This window comes from Hordeum vulgare, chromosome 1H, assembly GCF_904849725.1.
Source record: "Hordeum vulgare subsp. vulgare chromosome 1H, MorexV3_pseudomolecules_assembly, whole genome shotgun sequence".
NCBI classification, from domain to species: Eukaryota; Viridiplantae; Streptophyta; class Magnoliopsida; order Poales; family Poaceae; genus Hordeum; species Hordeum vulgare.
In genome coordinates, this window is record NC_058518.1 from 461,327,373 (window position 1) to 461,343,000 (window position 15,628).

A 15,628-nucleotide genomic window follows, 5' to 3' on the forward strand; every position below is an offset into this window, starting at 1 on the left:
TACGGAATTCCTCTTGCAGACGATCGTGAACCTGATGAACCTGGAGGTGGTTGCAGTATGACTTGCGACTTAAGGCATCAGCCATTACGTTAGCCTTGCCAGGGGTATATGATATACTACAGTCAAAATCTGCTATATGCTCCATCCATCTTTGTTGACGCAGGTTCAGCTCCGGTTGAGTGAACAAGTACTTCAGACTTTGATGGTCGGTGTAGATTTCACAGCGATCACCGACAAGGTATTGTCGCCATTCCTTCAATGCATGAATGACTGCGGCAAGCTCGAGATCATGAACTGGGTAGTTCTCTTCATGAGCACGCAGTTGACGTGAAGCATAAGCGATCACCTTGCGATCCTGCATTAGGACACAACCTATTCCTTGACGAGAAGCATCACAGTATATGACGAAATCCCTTTTCGTATATGGAGGAGAAAGTACTGGAGCGGACGTCAGTTTGTCCTTGAGCGCCTGGAAACTTTCCTGACATTTATCAGTCCATTCATACTTAACACCTTTGTGAAGCAGGTTGGTTAAGGGCTTCGCAATCTTGGAGAAGTTCTCGACGAATCGACGACAATAGCTGGCGAGTCCGAGAAAACTTCGGACTTGCTTGACATTCTTCGGGGGAGTCCAGTCAAGAATAGCTTGAATTCGTTCGGGGTTGACCGCAATACCATCCTTGGAAATCACATGACCAAGGTAAGTCACTTCGTCTAGCCAGAACTCACATTTGGAATACTTCGCATAGAGTTTATGCTCCCGAAGCTTATCCAGTACAAGACGAAGATGTTCAGCACGCTCTTCTTTGTTCTTCGAAAATACCAGAATATCATCCAGATATACCACGACAAATTTGTCGAGGTAGTCCATGAATATATAATTCATCAATCGAGAGAAGGTTGCCGGTGCATTGGTTAAGCCGAAGGACATGACAGTGTACTCGTATGATCCATATCGAGTAACAAAGGCGGTCTTTGGAATATCCTCCTTGCGAACACGGATCTAGTGGTATCCCAACCTCAAGTCTAGCTTAGAGAAAACGGTGGAACCAGCAAGTTGATCATACAAATCATTTATCCGAGGGAGAGGATATTTTTTCTGAATAGTGGCCTGGTTGATAGGACGGTAGTCTTGAACCAATCGATTTGTCCCATCCTTCTTCTTAACAAAGAGAGAAGGTGCTCCCCAAGCAGAGGAACTCAGACGGATGAAACCCAGACGGAGCGAGTTGTCAATTTCTTGCTTAAGTTCAAGGAGTTCATGTGGTGGCATTTTATAAGGACGCTTGGCAATAGGAGTGGTGTCGGGTACCAAGTCAATGACAAACTCGACAGCTCGAGCAGGGGGAATCCCCGGAAGTTCTTCTGGAAAGACATCTTGAAATTCTCGGACCACTGGTATGTTTTCAATCCCTTCAAGAGGCGACGCATTTAATGCATTCAAAGCATATAGTCGTGCCTCAGCATTACGGACGAGATGAGCATGGTAGCTTATTACTTCATCTGAAGGGTGTAGGAGGTGGACGGTCTTGGTGGCACAAACGATCGATGCCGTATGAGCTTTCAACCAGTCCATCCCCAATATGAGATCAATATTGGATGACTTTAGTAGGATGGGGTTGGCAAGGAATTCTAATCCTTCAATTTCAACTAGAACATGGGGGCAAACCACAGAGGTTCGGCATTCGCCCCCAGGGGTGTTTACCACTATCGGGATGTTCATCTCTTCGCTCCTAATGTCATGCATGTATGCAAAATTTTCCGACATAAAGGAATGCGATGCTCCTGTATCAAACAATACATCAGCAGGTACTGAGTTAACGAAAAGTGTACCCATCACGGTAGCAGGCTGGTCTTGAGCTTGACCCATATCAATGTTGTTGGCCTGACCACGAACATAAGCAGGCTTAGTGTTAAAGTTGCGCTTCAGGTTGTTGCCACTGCCAGTTGCGGGAAGTGCCAGCTGATTCGGATTCTGCCTGCAGTCTCTAGCACGGTGACCTGGACGGCCACACTTGAAGCATAGCCCGTCGTCAGGACGGGAAGGAGGAACTCGAGGCGGTGGAGCTGGAAGCCTCGGCTGCCTAGGTGGTGGAGTAGGCAGGCGAGGTGCAGCATAGGACGGCCTCGGAGTAGGAGCAGGTGCATGGTACATGTTGTTGGGAATCCAGATCTTCCGCTTCTGTGGAGATGAGCCCGAAGATGAGCCCATGTCACGGTTGCGCTTGCTGCTATCTTTGTATTCCTGTAGACCAGTCTCAACCTGAATAGCCTTGTTCACGAGGGTGGCGAAATCAGCATAGTCCTTAACGAGGAGTGTCAGCTTGATATCAGGGTGGAGGCCTTCACGGAACTTCTCCTGCCTGCGTGCATCAGTCGCAATGTCTTCTTCAGCATAGCGAGATAATTCCAGAAATTCTCGCTGATAAGCATCCACAGTCTTGTTGTCCTGGACCAAGTTGCGGAACTCACGCTTCTTCCGGTCCATGATTCCCTGGGGAATGTATCGAGCACGGAAAGCAGCCTTGAACTCTGCCCAAGTGATGATAGTTCCATCGGGCTGAGAGCGCCTGTGGCTGTCCCACCATTGAGCAGCGGGACCCTTCAGAAAGTAGGCGGCAAAGTTGACATAGCTCGCCAGGGGCACATTGGCAGACTCCAGCTCATACGAAATGTCACGGAGCCAGTCATCAGCATCTAGAGGCTGAGTTGAGCTGCGGTAGATCGCAGGGTTGAGACGGTAGAAGTCTTGCAGTGTCACGCCTTGTGGTTGGTTCATGTTCGGCCTTTGGAACTGATCCATGAGCCCTTGCATAAACTGGCGGTTCAGCTCAAACTGTTGGATCATCCCCGCCATATACTCAGGAGGCGAGGGTGGTGCGTCGTTGGCGTGGCCACGCGGGCGGCCAGCTGGTCTAACCATCCTGTTAAATATTTAGCAGGGGTAGTTTAGCTTAAAGTAATTGAAACGCATCGCACGCATTCATGAAGTAATTAAGCATAATGAAAGGAAATGGGATAGATACTCCATAGTAGTTGAGTTCGACATACAGACCCAAACATAAGTTCGATTACAAACTAACGATTAAAAATTCGAAATTTGGTGATAGCCCGGACGCATTTGACGATACCCTAGACTCACTAGGCAGCGCGCAGGCACGCGGTGGAAGAGTACCACAACGAGATGTAGCGATAAGGCTACATCAACGTTGGAGAGGACGATCGAATCCTGGTAGCTGGCGGTGATAGAAGGTAGGGACAGGACCCTGTGTCCCGTTGTGACTCTGGTGAGGGTACCGCATCCAATCGAGCAGCTGAGGTCCAAGTGCAGGGGTTCTACCCCCAACATCAGTCCACTCGAGAACTGATGGTAGCTCTGTCCTGCTCGGCTCGCGGATGCGCATAGGTGGAACCCTCTGACAGTGTGATGGATGCAGCTCTGTCAACGCGTCGTAAAGATGAGCGCGCATAGTATACAGCTCCACAGTCAGAGCTCGGAAAGCATGATCCATCGCCTCAGTGTACTGCACCAGAACCCGCGCGTCGTAGCGACGCGTCACGTAGGGGGCGCAAACAGCGGCGTAGGAACGGTTGCTGCGCTCCCGAACGTCAGAAGCGTAGGCAGTGAGATCAGACCCAGTCTCATCCCCAGCAGGAGCATGCGGGATGTATCTGAAAGGGCTCTCCTCCAGGTGAGGGTACGCTCCACGGAGACGGGTGATGGCGATGTAGGCCGCATCATGGACGGCCATCTCGACCGACACTCCAATACCACAGAACACGTGGCGCTCGAGGGTCTCGCCGCCCCTCTGGTCGAAGATGCGAACCTCAGCCTGGTACTGGTACTGGTTGTACTCGCGGAAATCCTCGAACACAGTGTACTCGGGGTACCAGCGATATCCCATCCTGGTCAGGAGATCGACCAAAATGGCCGGGAACCCAGTCGTCTCAGTGGCCTGTGTCAGGCGCACGTGCTGTCTTGCGGGACGCATCTGAAAATAAGATTGACGGATGTCAATGACAGTGTGTGTAATACATATTCAGGAGAAAAAGAGTAGATAGTCCGGCGCTCCGGATCGATGTGATTCGAGAACCTAATGTTAGAGTTAGTAAAATCTTTGACCCGAAAGAGAAGAGAAAGTAGAGCCCAGAGTATAGGAAAGGAGTAAAAGATACTAATACCACCCAATTGAGATGTGGGCCCGTAAGCCACAACATTAGTGTTAGTAAAGTTTTTAAAACACTAGACTCAACTTCGGCCAAGGAGTTGGAAAGGGGGCTACCTACAGGCAGTTGGCTCTGATACCAACTTGTGACGCCCTCGATTTAATCGTACACTAAACATACACGCAAATGCGTACGACCAAACCCAAGGACTCACGGGAAGATATCACAACACAACTCTAGACACAAATAAAATAACATCAGCTTCATATTACAAGCCAGGGGCCTCGAGGGCTAGAATACGAAAGCTCGATAAACACACGAGTCAGCGGAAACAACAAATATCTGAGTACAGACATAAAACATGGGGTGCCTTAGAGAAGGCTAGCACAAAAGATACAACGATCGAACGAGGCGAGGCCTCCTGCCTGGGAACCTCCTAACTACTCCTGATCATCAGCGGCCTCCACGTAGTAGTAGGCACCGTCGGGGTAGCAGTCGTCGGTGGCGGGGACCTCCATCTCCTGGGCTCCATCATCTGGTCGCAGCAAACGGATCAAGGGGACAAGGGGGGAGCAAAGCCAGCGGTGAGTACTCATCCAAAGTACTCGCAAGTCTTACATCAGAACTATTCTAAATATGCATCAGTATCAAAGAAGGGGGGGTTATATGTGGACTGACTGCAGCAATGCGAGAATAGAGAGAGAAGGCCTAGTCCTATCGAAGACTAGCATCTTCAGGGTCTTGTAGCAATAGACGAGAGTAGAACAGGGGTAACACATTAATAGTCATATTGTTGCAGCAATATTAAAGTGAGGTCACGCCTAAAGATCCTCGCTCGACTCCCTGCGAGGAAGCAATCCCGAGGCAAACTAATTCCAGTTAAGTAACAATTGTAGTTGTAAAAGATCGGGGCACAACTCCAAGTCGTCCTATAACCGTGGACACGGCTATCCGAATAGTTAATTTTCATCCCTGCAGGGGTGCACCACATGTCCCGTCACGCTCGATAACACTCTGGCCGGACATACTTTTCTGGGTCCTGCCCGGCCTCGGAATATCGACACGTCGCAGCCCCACCTAAGACTAATCAGAGAGGCCAGCCCGCCGGTCTAAATCCTAAGCACAAAGGGTTCATGGGCCCAGTTCCCCTTCACGCTCCTGCACGTGGCGTGGGCGGCCGACGTCAGTCCTAGCATCCCTTAATCACAAGCGCGATGCATCTCGGGACCACTCAGGCGCGTGCCGCTACATTGCTGGCATCTGAAAAGCTTCGGCTGATACTGCGACGCCGAGTACCCATAATTCTTGCCGCGTAGCCGGTTAGTGCGAAAAGGTCTCCGACCAACCCAGATCAAATACCCAAATCCATTAACATTTTAATTAGGCCAACAACACAGTCTCACGAGAATCCACCTGTCTTACAACTAATCACCAATGATCCCAGTAACATGGTCGAGTAACTGTGTGGTTGTAACATCGGGGGGAATCCGAGGTATCACCATCGTTGGATTCCGAACGATGTACCCGTCAAGGTGGGCTTAGAGGAATCACCCTCGGGGGTCCCACACTCGCGAGGTGGCACGACAGAGACGTCATCGGGAATGGTGAAAGAGGAATCACCCTCGATAACCATGACCGACTAGCTATACTACAGAGATATCATCAGGAGTACTTAGTGAGGTGTCACCCTCGGTACCCGATAGTATCTCTGTAGCGTCGTACAACAAAGGGGGGTGAATGTGCTGTGTCGGGTCTGGCTCGTCGATCAGAGATCGAGATTTGAAAACAAGCGGGGCAACTGGACTACGGGGTCTGAGAGGATGACTGCTCCACCTATCCTAAGCATATTTAAAGTACAGGACTGAAAGTAGCAGTTCATCAAAAATAGGCTATGCATCAGATATAGGAGCTAACTACAACAGTAGCAAAATACTAATGCAAGCAGTAGAGAGAAAGACATAGGCGATATAGGAATGATCAAGGGGAGTTTGCTTGCCTTGCTGCTCTCCGGCAAAGGACTGATCGGTAGGGTCGTAGATGTACCCGGCAGCAGCGTCAGTCTCGGGGTCTACCGGTAAGAAGAGGGGGAAGAAACAATAAATAATAGCACCGATGCAACACAAAGCATGACATGGCAAGATGCAGGCTAGACATGAACTAACGCAGCAACATCCGTCATAGACGGGTCGGAAGAATATCTGACGATATTTTCCGGGTCTCGGGCTACTACCGGTTATACTCGAAACGATGGAAAAGTTCCATGTTTGCTATGCTAGGGACGCATGACAGACGAACGAGCCGTGTATCCGGGTTCGTCTCGTTTTGCTGATCAACTTTCATGTTGAAAATATTTCGATCTGACTTACGGATTATTTAATATTAATTTTTAAAGTTTTATTAATTATTTAGGAATTAAAAACAGATTTAGCTATTTTAATAAAATCCCATTATGACATCATCGCGATGTCATGCTGACATCAACATTTGACTCGTCAACTGACGAGCGGGTCCCGAACGTCATAGGCACAAGTTTTTATTAAGATTAATTATTAATTAATCAGATTAATTTAATGGGGGACCCACGTGTCATACTCTAATTATTCTAATTAATTAATTTAACTAATATCTCTATTTATTTATTTATTTAATAAAAACATATATTTTTATTATTTATTTTAACTATCGCGTGGGGCCTCCCTGTCATAGACAGCGGGTGCGTTGGCCCCACCGGTAAGTGACCCAAGGCTATTTTCTCATCTTTTTTTATTAGATACCTAACCGTGCAAATACCGTATTCCTCTAACTATCCATATACGTAAATACATACATCACATCTCATACATACATACATACATACGCATCTAATACATCATTTGTTTTTTTTTTCTCAAAACTCTCATCTCCCTCTGTGTTAACAGAGAGACAGAGAACTCTCTGTGCTCCAACTCAACCTAGAAGAACATAAACTTCAATCCCTCCTACCGGAGTCTACCGTCGACGGATCGAGGTCCCGTTTGCCGGAACGGAACCGGGACGGCGAGGAGAACGACATGGTGAGAGGAGCCCGAGGAGGGGCTCACCGACGTTGACGGGAGGGGCCGGTGAAGCCGGAGTTCGCGGGAAGGGGCTGAGGAGACGGCGTGGTTCCGGTGGTGAAGGGGACGGTGATGATGGTGGTGACGAGCCGGCGAGGGGGAGCCGGCCGGATCCGGCGAGGTGATGATGTCTCCCTGCCCGGTCCCTCCCGGACCGAGCGGGAGAAGGCCGACGGGGGCGGGGTGGTAGGCCGGCGAGGTGGAGGGCCGAGGCAGCCGGGGCCCCTGCCGGCGGGGTGGAGGCCGAGGGGGGGCTGCCGGCGGGACGAGGAGAGGCCGCCGGGGGGGCTGCCGGCGGGAAGTAGGGCCGAGGGGGGGCCGGGGCTCGCCGCGGGAAGGAGGAGGCCGAGGGGCTCGCCGGCGGGATTAGAGGGGCCGACGGGGGGGGAGGCCGCCGGCGGTTGGAGGGAGGGAGGCCGTGGGAGGGGCGACGGGAGACCGAGAGGAGGGCTCGTGGGAGGCTCTCGTGGGGGTGAGGGGCTGGGACCGAGAGAGGGGGAGGAGATGGCGCTGTCGGTGGGGGGTGGGGCCCCCCACGAGGGGGAGGCTGGGGGGCGCTGGCGGCGCTCGGTGGGAGGAGGGAGTAGCGAGGGGGGGCGAGGGAACTGGCGTGGGGGTGGCCCTCGCTAGGGTTTGGGAGGGGTTGGGGGCGCGGGGGCCTGGCCAGTTGGGCCTTTTGGCCCAGCTCGGCCACGGGGTGGGGTTGCTTTTTTTTTCTGTTGTTGTTTCTTTTTTTTTTCTTTTTTTCTATTTATTTTTCTAACTGATTTTTCTTTTTCAACACTTTCTTTTATTATACTTTCTTTTACAATTTATTATACATACTTTTAATTCTCTCTTTCATATACATATTCTTTTAATATTTAACATGAATTTATAAAGCACCTTTCTTTTGTTTCCAAATCTTTTAATCCGGATAGACTTGAATCAACGCGGGTCTGAGATGGGAATTCGATGACATGGCATCATTAGCGGTTGATCACCGTAGCTTAATTACAATAATTATTGTTGCAAAAGTCGAGGATGTCACAGAAGCCATCACTTCCCATAAGATCATTACATGATCTTTCATGCTTTTGTTCTTTTCTCACTCTTTTGATCATGGCAAGAGGGAAAGCCCTCAACTAAGACACTCTTTATTATATGGCTCACGAGCTCGAATACATCCGGGGTGACACAAAGGAAAACTCAAGACTAAAACTCTAAGACTTTTAAAACTACTAGAGAAAAAGAAAATTGAAAAGGAACAAACTAAAACAAAGGTAAAGGCAAAAGATGTGATGGTGATACGATACCGGGGCAACTCCCCCAAGGATGGCACAAGCCAAGGGAATTGCCCATACCCATGCTTAGTTGTCTTCCTTTGGAGGTGATAGTGGTGGATTTGTTGCAGAGGTCTTGAGCTTGTTTAATTTCCACCTGAGCATAAAACTTTGCTCCCTCAGATCATCATTTTCCTCTTCAAGCTTGAACACCCTCTGGCATAATTCCTGCTTACGCTCCTGCAAGAAACAAGAAGGGATAAACAAAGTCTTAGGCTTCTTCCTTGAGTCAGGGAGGATTGACTTCTTGAACTCCACATACGTGTGTCCAGGTTGAGGTAGAGGAGCCTCCTCTTCATCGGAACTTGTCTCTTCCTTCCCCTTGGGATTATAATCTTCTTCCTCATCAGTAGTCCAGCCATAAGGATCCAAGTCCCCATAGACCTTGGGGTTAGCGAGGTAATCAGCCACATAGCTCTCCCCCTCTGAATCCTGAGAAGATATCTTGACCCAGATCTGCGGCAAAAAACAGGCTCAAAACGAAAACAGAGGAAACCTGCGTGATACAGGGGTCAGACCTTTCGGGAGAATATATATTGATTTTTTCCAGACCAGAAGGAGTACTCCGCACGAAAACAGAGTCCGGGAGGCACACGAGGTGGCCACAAGCCCCCCAGGTGCGGCCAGGGGTGGGCCCGCGCCTGGCAGGCTTGTCGCCTCCTCGCGCGCTTTCCGGACTACTTCCAATTTTTCTATTTTTTCAAATATTCCAAAACGGAGAAAAAATCCTACTAGAAAAGTTTTGGAATCTGATTTCTTACTGAATCACATACCTCTTCGTTTTCGGAGTCTGAAACAGGCTCATAAACATCCCTTAGGTATTCCTCCGGAGTTATGGTATTAATGATATTGCTTTCAACATTTATGGGAGTACCTGAGATATAATGCTTGATTCTCTGCCCATTTACAACTCTCGGACAATTACCTTCCGTGTTGTTGATCTTGATAGCACCGGAACGATATACTTCCTCAACAACATAGGGACCTTCCCATTTAGAGAGAAGCTTGCCTGCAACGAATCTTAAACGAGAGTTATATAGCAAGACATAATCACCTACATTGAACTCACGCTTTTGTATCCTTTTATCATGCCACCTCTTAACCTTTTCTTTGAACAACTTGGCATTCTCATATGCCTAAGTTCTCCATTCATCAAGCGAGCTAATGTCAAATAACCTCTTCTGACCGGCAAGTTTGAAATCAAAGTTAAGCTCTTTGATTTCCCAATAAGCTTTATGTTGTAGCTCAAGAGGTAAATGACATGCTTTGCCGTACACCATTTTGTACGGAGACATGCCCATGGGATTCTTATAGGCAGTTCTATAAGCCCACAGTGCATCATCAAGCTTCTTAGACCAATTCTTTCTAGACCTGTTGACAGTCTTTTGAAGAATTAGTTTAATCTCTCTATTGCTTAGCTCTACTTGACCACTGGACTGAGGGTGATAGGGAGACGCAATTCTATGGTTGACATCGTAGTTGGCAAGCGTTTTATGGAAAGCACCATGAATGAAATGTGAACCACCATCGGTCATTAGATATCTAGGGACTCCAAATCTAGGGAAGATAACTTCTTTAAGCATCCTAATAGATGTGTTGTGAACAGCACTACTAGTGGGGATAGCTTCTACCCACTTAGTGACGTAGTCAACAGCAACTAGGATGTGAGTATACCCGTTGGATTTTGGAAAAGGTCCCATATAATCAAAGCCCCAACCATCAAATGGTTCAATGACAAGTGAATAGTTCATAAGCATTTCCTGACATTTACCGATATTACCTACTCTTTGACATCCTTCACAAGACAAGACAAGCTTACATGCATCCTTGAAGAGAGTGGGCCAATAGAAACCTGATTGCAATATCTTGTGTGCAGTTCTATCTCCCGCATGGTGTCCTCCGTAGGCCTCGGAGTGACACTTCTGTAGGATCTGTCCCTGTTCATGTTCAAGTACACAACTTCTAATAACACCATCTACTCCTTCCTTATAAAGGTGAGGATCATCCCAAAAGTAATGTCTCAAGTCAAAGAAGAACTTCTTGTTTTGTTGGTATGTGAAACTAGGTGGTATATATTTGGCAACAATATAGTTTGCATAATCAGCATACCACGGTGCACTACGGGAAGTACTGATGACATTCAATTTCTCATCGGGAAAGCTATCATCAATAGGTTGTGGGTCATCAAGAACATTCTCTAACCTAGACAAGTTATCTCTATGGGGTTATCAGCACCCTTCCTGTCGACAACGTGCAAATCAAATTCCTGTAGCAAGAGAACCCATCTGATAAGTCTAGGTTTAGCGTCCTTTTCTCCATGAGGTACTTAATAGCAGTGTGATCAGTGTGAATAGTGACTTTGGAATCAATTATGTAAGATCTGAACTTTTCACATGCAAACACGATTGCTAAAAATTCCTTTTCAGTAGTAGCATAGTTTCTTTGGGTACTATCTAGAGTTTTACTAGCATAGTGAATAACATTCAACTTCTTATCAACTCTTTGCCCTAGGACAACACCAACAACATAATCACTAGCATCACACATGATTTCAAAAGGTAAGTTCCAATCAGGTGGTTGAACAATAGGTGCAGTTATCAAAGCCCTCTTAAGTATTTCGAAGGCTTCCTCACAATCATCGTCAAAGACAAAAGGAATATCCTTTTGCAAGAGATTGGTAAGAGGCCTAGAAATCTTAGAGAAGTCTTTAATAAACCTTTTATAGAAACCATCATGACTAGGGAAACTTCTTATACCTTTGATATCTGTGTGGTTTGGCATTTTCTCGATTGCATCAACCTTAGCCTTATCGACTTCAATACCCCTTTCAGAAATTTTATGTCCTAAGACGATGCCTTCATTAACCATAAAGTGGCACTTCTCCCAACTCAAGACAAGATTGGTGTCTTTACATCTCTACAAGACTCGATCGAGGTTGTTGAGGCAATCATCAAAGGAAGACCCGTAAACGGAGAAGTCATCCATGAAAACCTCAACAATCTTTTCACAAAAGTCAAAGAATATAGCCATCATACATCTTTGAAATGTGGCAGGTGCATTACATTAGCCAAAAGGCATATGTCTATAAGCAAAAGTACCGAAAGGGCATGTGAAAGTGGTTTTCTCCTGATCAGATTGTGCAACTGGTATTTGGTAGAAACCAGAATAACCGTCTAGAAAGCAGAAGTGTGTGTGTTTAGACAGTCTTTCTAGAATTTGGTCGATAAAAGGCAAAGGGTAATGATCTTTCCTAGTGGCCTTATTCAGTTTCCTAAAATCGATCACCATCCTATAGCCAGTAATAATCCTGTGCGGTATCAATTCATCCTTATCATTAGGGACAACAGTAATGCCTCCCTTCTTAGGGACGCAATGCACAGAACTCACCCAATCACTGTGAGCAACATTATAGATAATACCTACTTCCAGGAGCTTTAGTATTTCTTTTCTTACTACCTCTTTCATCTTAGGATTTAATCTCCTTTGATGATCAGCAACTGGTTTGAAATCAGGATTAATTTTAATCTTGTGCTGGCATAGAGTGGGACTAATGCCCTTAAGATCATCAAGAGTATATCCAATAGCAGCACGGTGCTTTCTCAGAGTTTTTAGTAACTTCTTTTCTTCATGCTCTGAGAGGCTAGCACTAATAATAACATGATATATCTCTTTTTCATCAAGATAAGCATACTTAAGAGTATCAGCCAACTGTTTAAGCTTGAACACAGGATCACCCTTTGGTGGGGGTGGATCCCCAAGCAGTTCAACACGCAAATTATTCTTAAGGATAGGATATTGTTCTAAGACAACTCTATCTATCTCATCTCTTTCATCCATATGCATATCATTTTCATGCTCAAGCATGTATTGCTCTAAGGGATTAGTAGGAGGCACGGCAATAGAAGCTAAGGCAATAGTTTCATCCTTACTAGGCAGCTCTTTTTCATGAGGTTGTCTACCAAACTTGGAGAAACTGAACTCATGTGACACACCTTCAAAGCCAACAATGACAGTTTGCTTCTCACAGTCAATATGAGCATTGACGGTATTGAGAAAAGGTCTGCCAAATATGATGGGACAAAAGCTATCTCGTGCGGTAGCAAGAACGAGGAAATGAGAGGATACTTCGTTTTACCACACAAGACTTCAACATCCCTAACAATTCCCACACGGCAGATAGTATCTCTATTGGCAAGCTGAATAGTGACATCAATAGGCTCTATCTCAACAGGTGCAATCTCGTCTTTGATTTCATCATATAAGGATTTAGGTATTGCACTAACACTAGCACCCACGTCACATAAACCATGATAACGATGATCTCCTGTCTTAACAGAAACAATAGGCGTGCCAAAAACAGGCCTATGTTTGTCTCTAGCGTGAGGTTTAGCAATTCTAGCAGCATCTTCACATAAGTGAATATTATGTCCCTCAACATCGTTGGACAGAAGATCTTTGATAATAGCAATGCTAGGTTCAACTCTAATTTTCTCAGGGGGTGTAGGTGTTCTAATGTAGCCTATACGTATCACAGTTGAAGCTTTAGAATGATCCTTTATCCTAACAAGGAAAGGTGGTTTCTCAATGTAAGCACTGGGAACAATAGGATCATTATAGGCAATGACTTTCTCTTCAACAGGATTGGGTTTAACTACATTGACTTCTAAAGGAGGATGATATTTAAACCACTTCTCTTTGGGGAGATCAATATGAGCAGTGAAAGATTCACACAGTGAAGCTACTATCTTAGAGTCAAGTCCATACTTAGCGTTAAAATCACTAAAAGTATTTGTTTCAACAAAGGATTTAACGCAATGAAACTTGAAATTCATACCTGACTCCTTACCTTCTTCAAGCTCCCAATCTTCAGAGTTGCGTTTCTCTGTCACGAGGCCAAGAGAAAGAACCGGCACAAGAAGTGTCAAGCATGGTGCCAAGAGAAAGAGGCAAAGAGCCCAAAAACAAAGAGAGAGAGAAAGAGAGAAGGGACAATGCTACTATCTTTTTCCAAACTTGTGCTTCACAATAGCACCATGTTCTTCATGATAGAGAGTCTCTTGTTTTGACACTTCCATACACTAGTGGGAATCTTCAATATATAACTTGGCTTGTATATTCCAATGATGGGCTTCCTCAAAATTTCCCTAGGTCTTCGTGAGCAAGCAAGTTGGGTGCACACCCACTAGTTCTTCTTTTGAGCTTTCACACACTTATAGCTCTCGTGCATCCATTGCATGTTAATCCCTACTCATTCACATTGATATCTATTGATGGGCATCTCCATAGCCCGTTGATACGTCGAGTCAATGTGACCATCTCCTCCTTTTTGCCTCACAACCTCCACCACACTCTATTCCACCTATAGTGCTATATCCATGGCTCGCGCTCATGTATTGCATGAGAGTTGAAAAAGTTAGAGAAAGTAAGAGTGCGAAAACAATTACTTGGCAAATACCGGGGTTGTGCATGATTCAAATTCGTTGTGTGGGGATGATGGAGCATAGCCGGACTATATGATTTTGTCAGGATAACTTTCTTTGGCCTTGTTATTTCAAAAGTTCATGATTACTTTGCTAGCATGCTTGAGGTATTATTGTTTTCATGTCAATAGCAAACTATTGTTTTGAATCTTACGGATCTGAGCATTCATGTCACAAGAAAGAAGTTACAAAGGAAAAATATGTTAGGTAGCATTCCACATCAAAAATTCAGTCTTTATCACTTCCCTACTCGAGGTCGAGCAGGAGTTAAGCTTGGGGATGCTTGATACGTCTCCAACGTATCAATAATTTTTTATGGTTCCATGCTATTATCTTGTCAACTTTGGATGTTTTGTTTGCATGATTATGCTATTTTATATATTTTTTGGGACTAACCTATTAACTCGGTGCCAAGTGCCAGTTCCTGTTTTTTCCGTGTTTTTGACCCTTTTCAAAGAAGAATATTAAACAGAGTCCAAACAGAATAAAACCTTCGCAAAGATTTTTTCCGTAACAGAAGATACGTAGGGAATTTGAGAACCAAGGCAAAGGACTCCGGGGGAGGCACAAGCCCCCTAGCCGCGGCTGGGGGCACGCCTACCAGGCTTGTGCCCCCCCCCCCTCGTGGCTCCTTTGCCCTACTTCTTCTGCCTATAAATTCCCTAAAAATCCAAAACTGCGAGAGAGAGCCACGAAAATACTTTTCCGCCGCCGCAAGCTTCTCTCTCCGCAAGATCCCATCTGGGGACCGTTCTGGTGCCCTGCCGGAGGGGGGATTCGGACACGGAGGGCTTCTTCATCAACACCATGGCCTCTCCGATGATGCCTGAGTAGTTCACCACAGACCTTCGGGTCCATAACTAGTAGCTAGATGGCTACTTCTCTCTCTATGATCTTCAATACAAAGTTCTCCATGATCTTCATGGAGATCTATCCGATCTAACCTTCTGTTGCGGTGTGTTTGTCGAGATCCGATGAATTGTGGATTTATGATCAGATTATCTATGAATATTATTTGAGTCTCCTCTGATCTCTTATATGCATGATTTCGTATCCTTGTAATTCTCTTCGAGTTGTGGGTTCTGTTTGGCCAACTTGATCTATAATTCTTGCAATGGGAGCAGTGGTTGGTTTTGGGTTCATACCGTGCGGTGTCCTCATCCAGTGACAGAAGGGGTAGCGAGGCACGCATCGTGTTGTTGCCATCAAGGGTAAAAAGATGGGGTTTATATCTATTGCATGAATTTATCCCTCTACATCATGTCATCTTGCTTAAGGCGTTACTCTGTTTGTTATGAACTCAATACAGTAGATGCATGCTGGATAGCGGTCGATGTGTGGAGTAATAGTAGTAGATGCAGACAGTATCGGTCTACTTGTCTCGGACGTGATGCCTATATGTATGATCATTGCCTTAGATATCATCATGACTTTGCACGATTCTATCAATTGCTCGACAGTAATTTGTTCACCCACCGTAATACTTGCTATCATGAGAGAAGCCTCTACTGAACACTATGGCCCCCGGGTCTACTTCACATCATATTTTCAGCTCTACACTTTT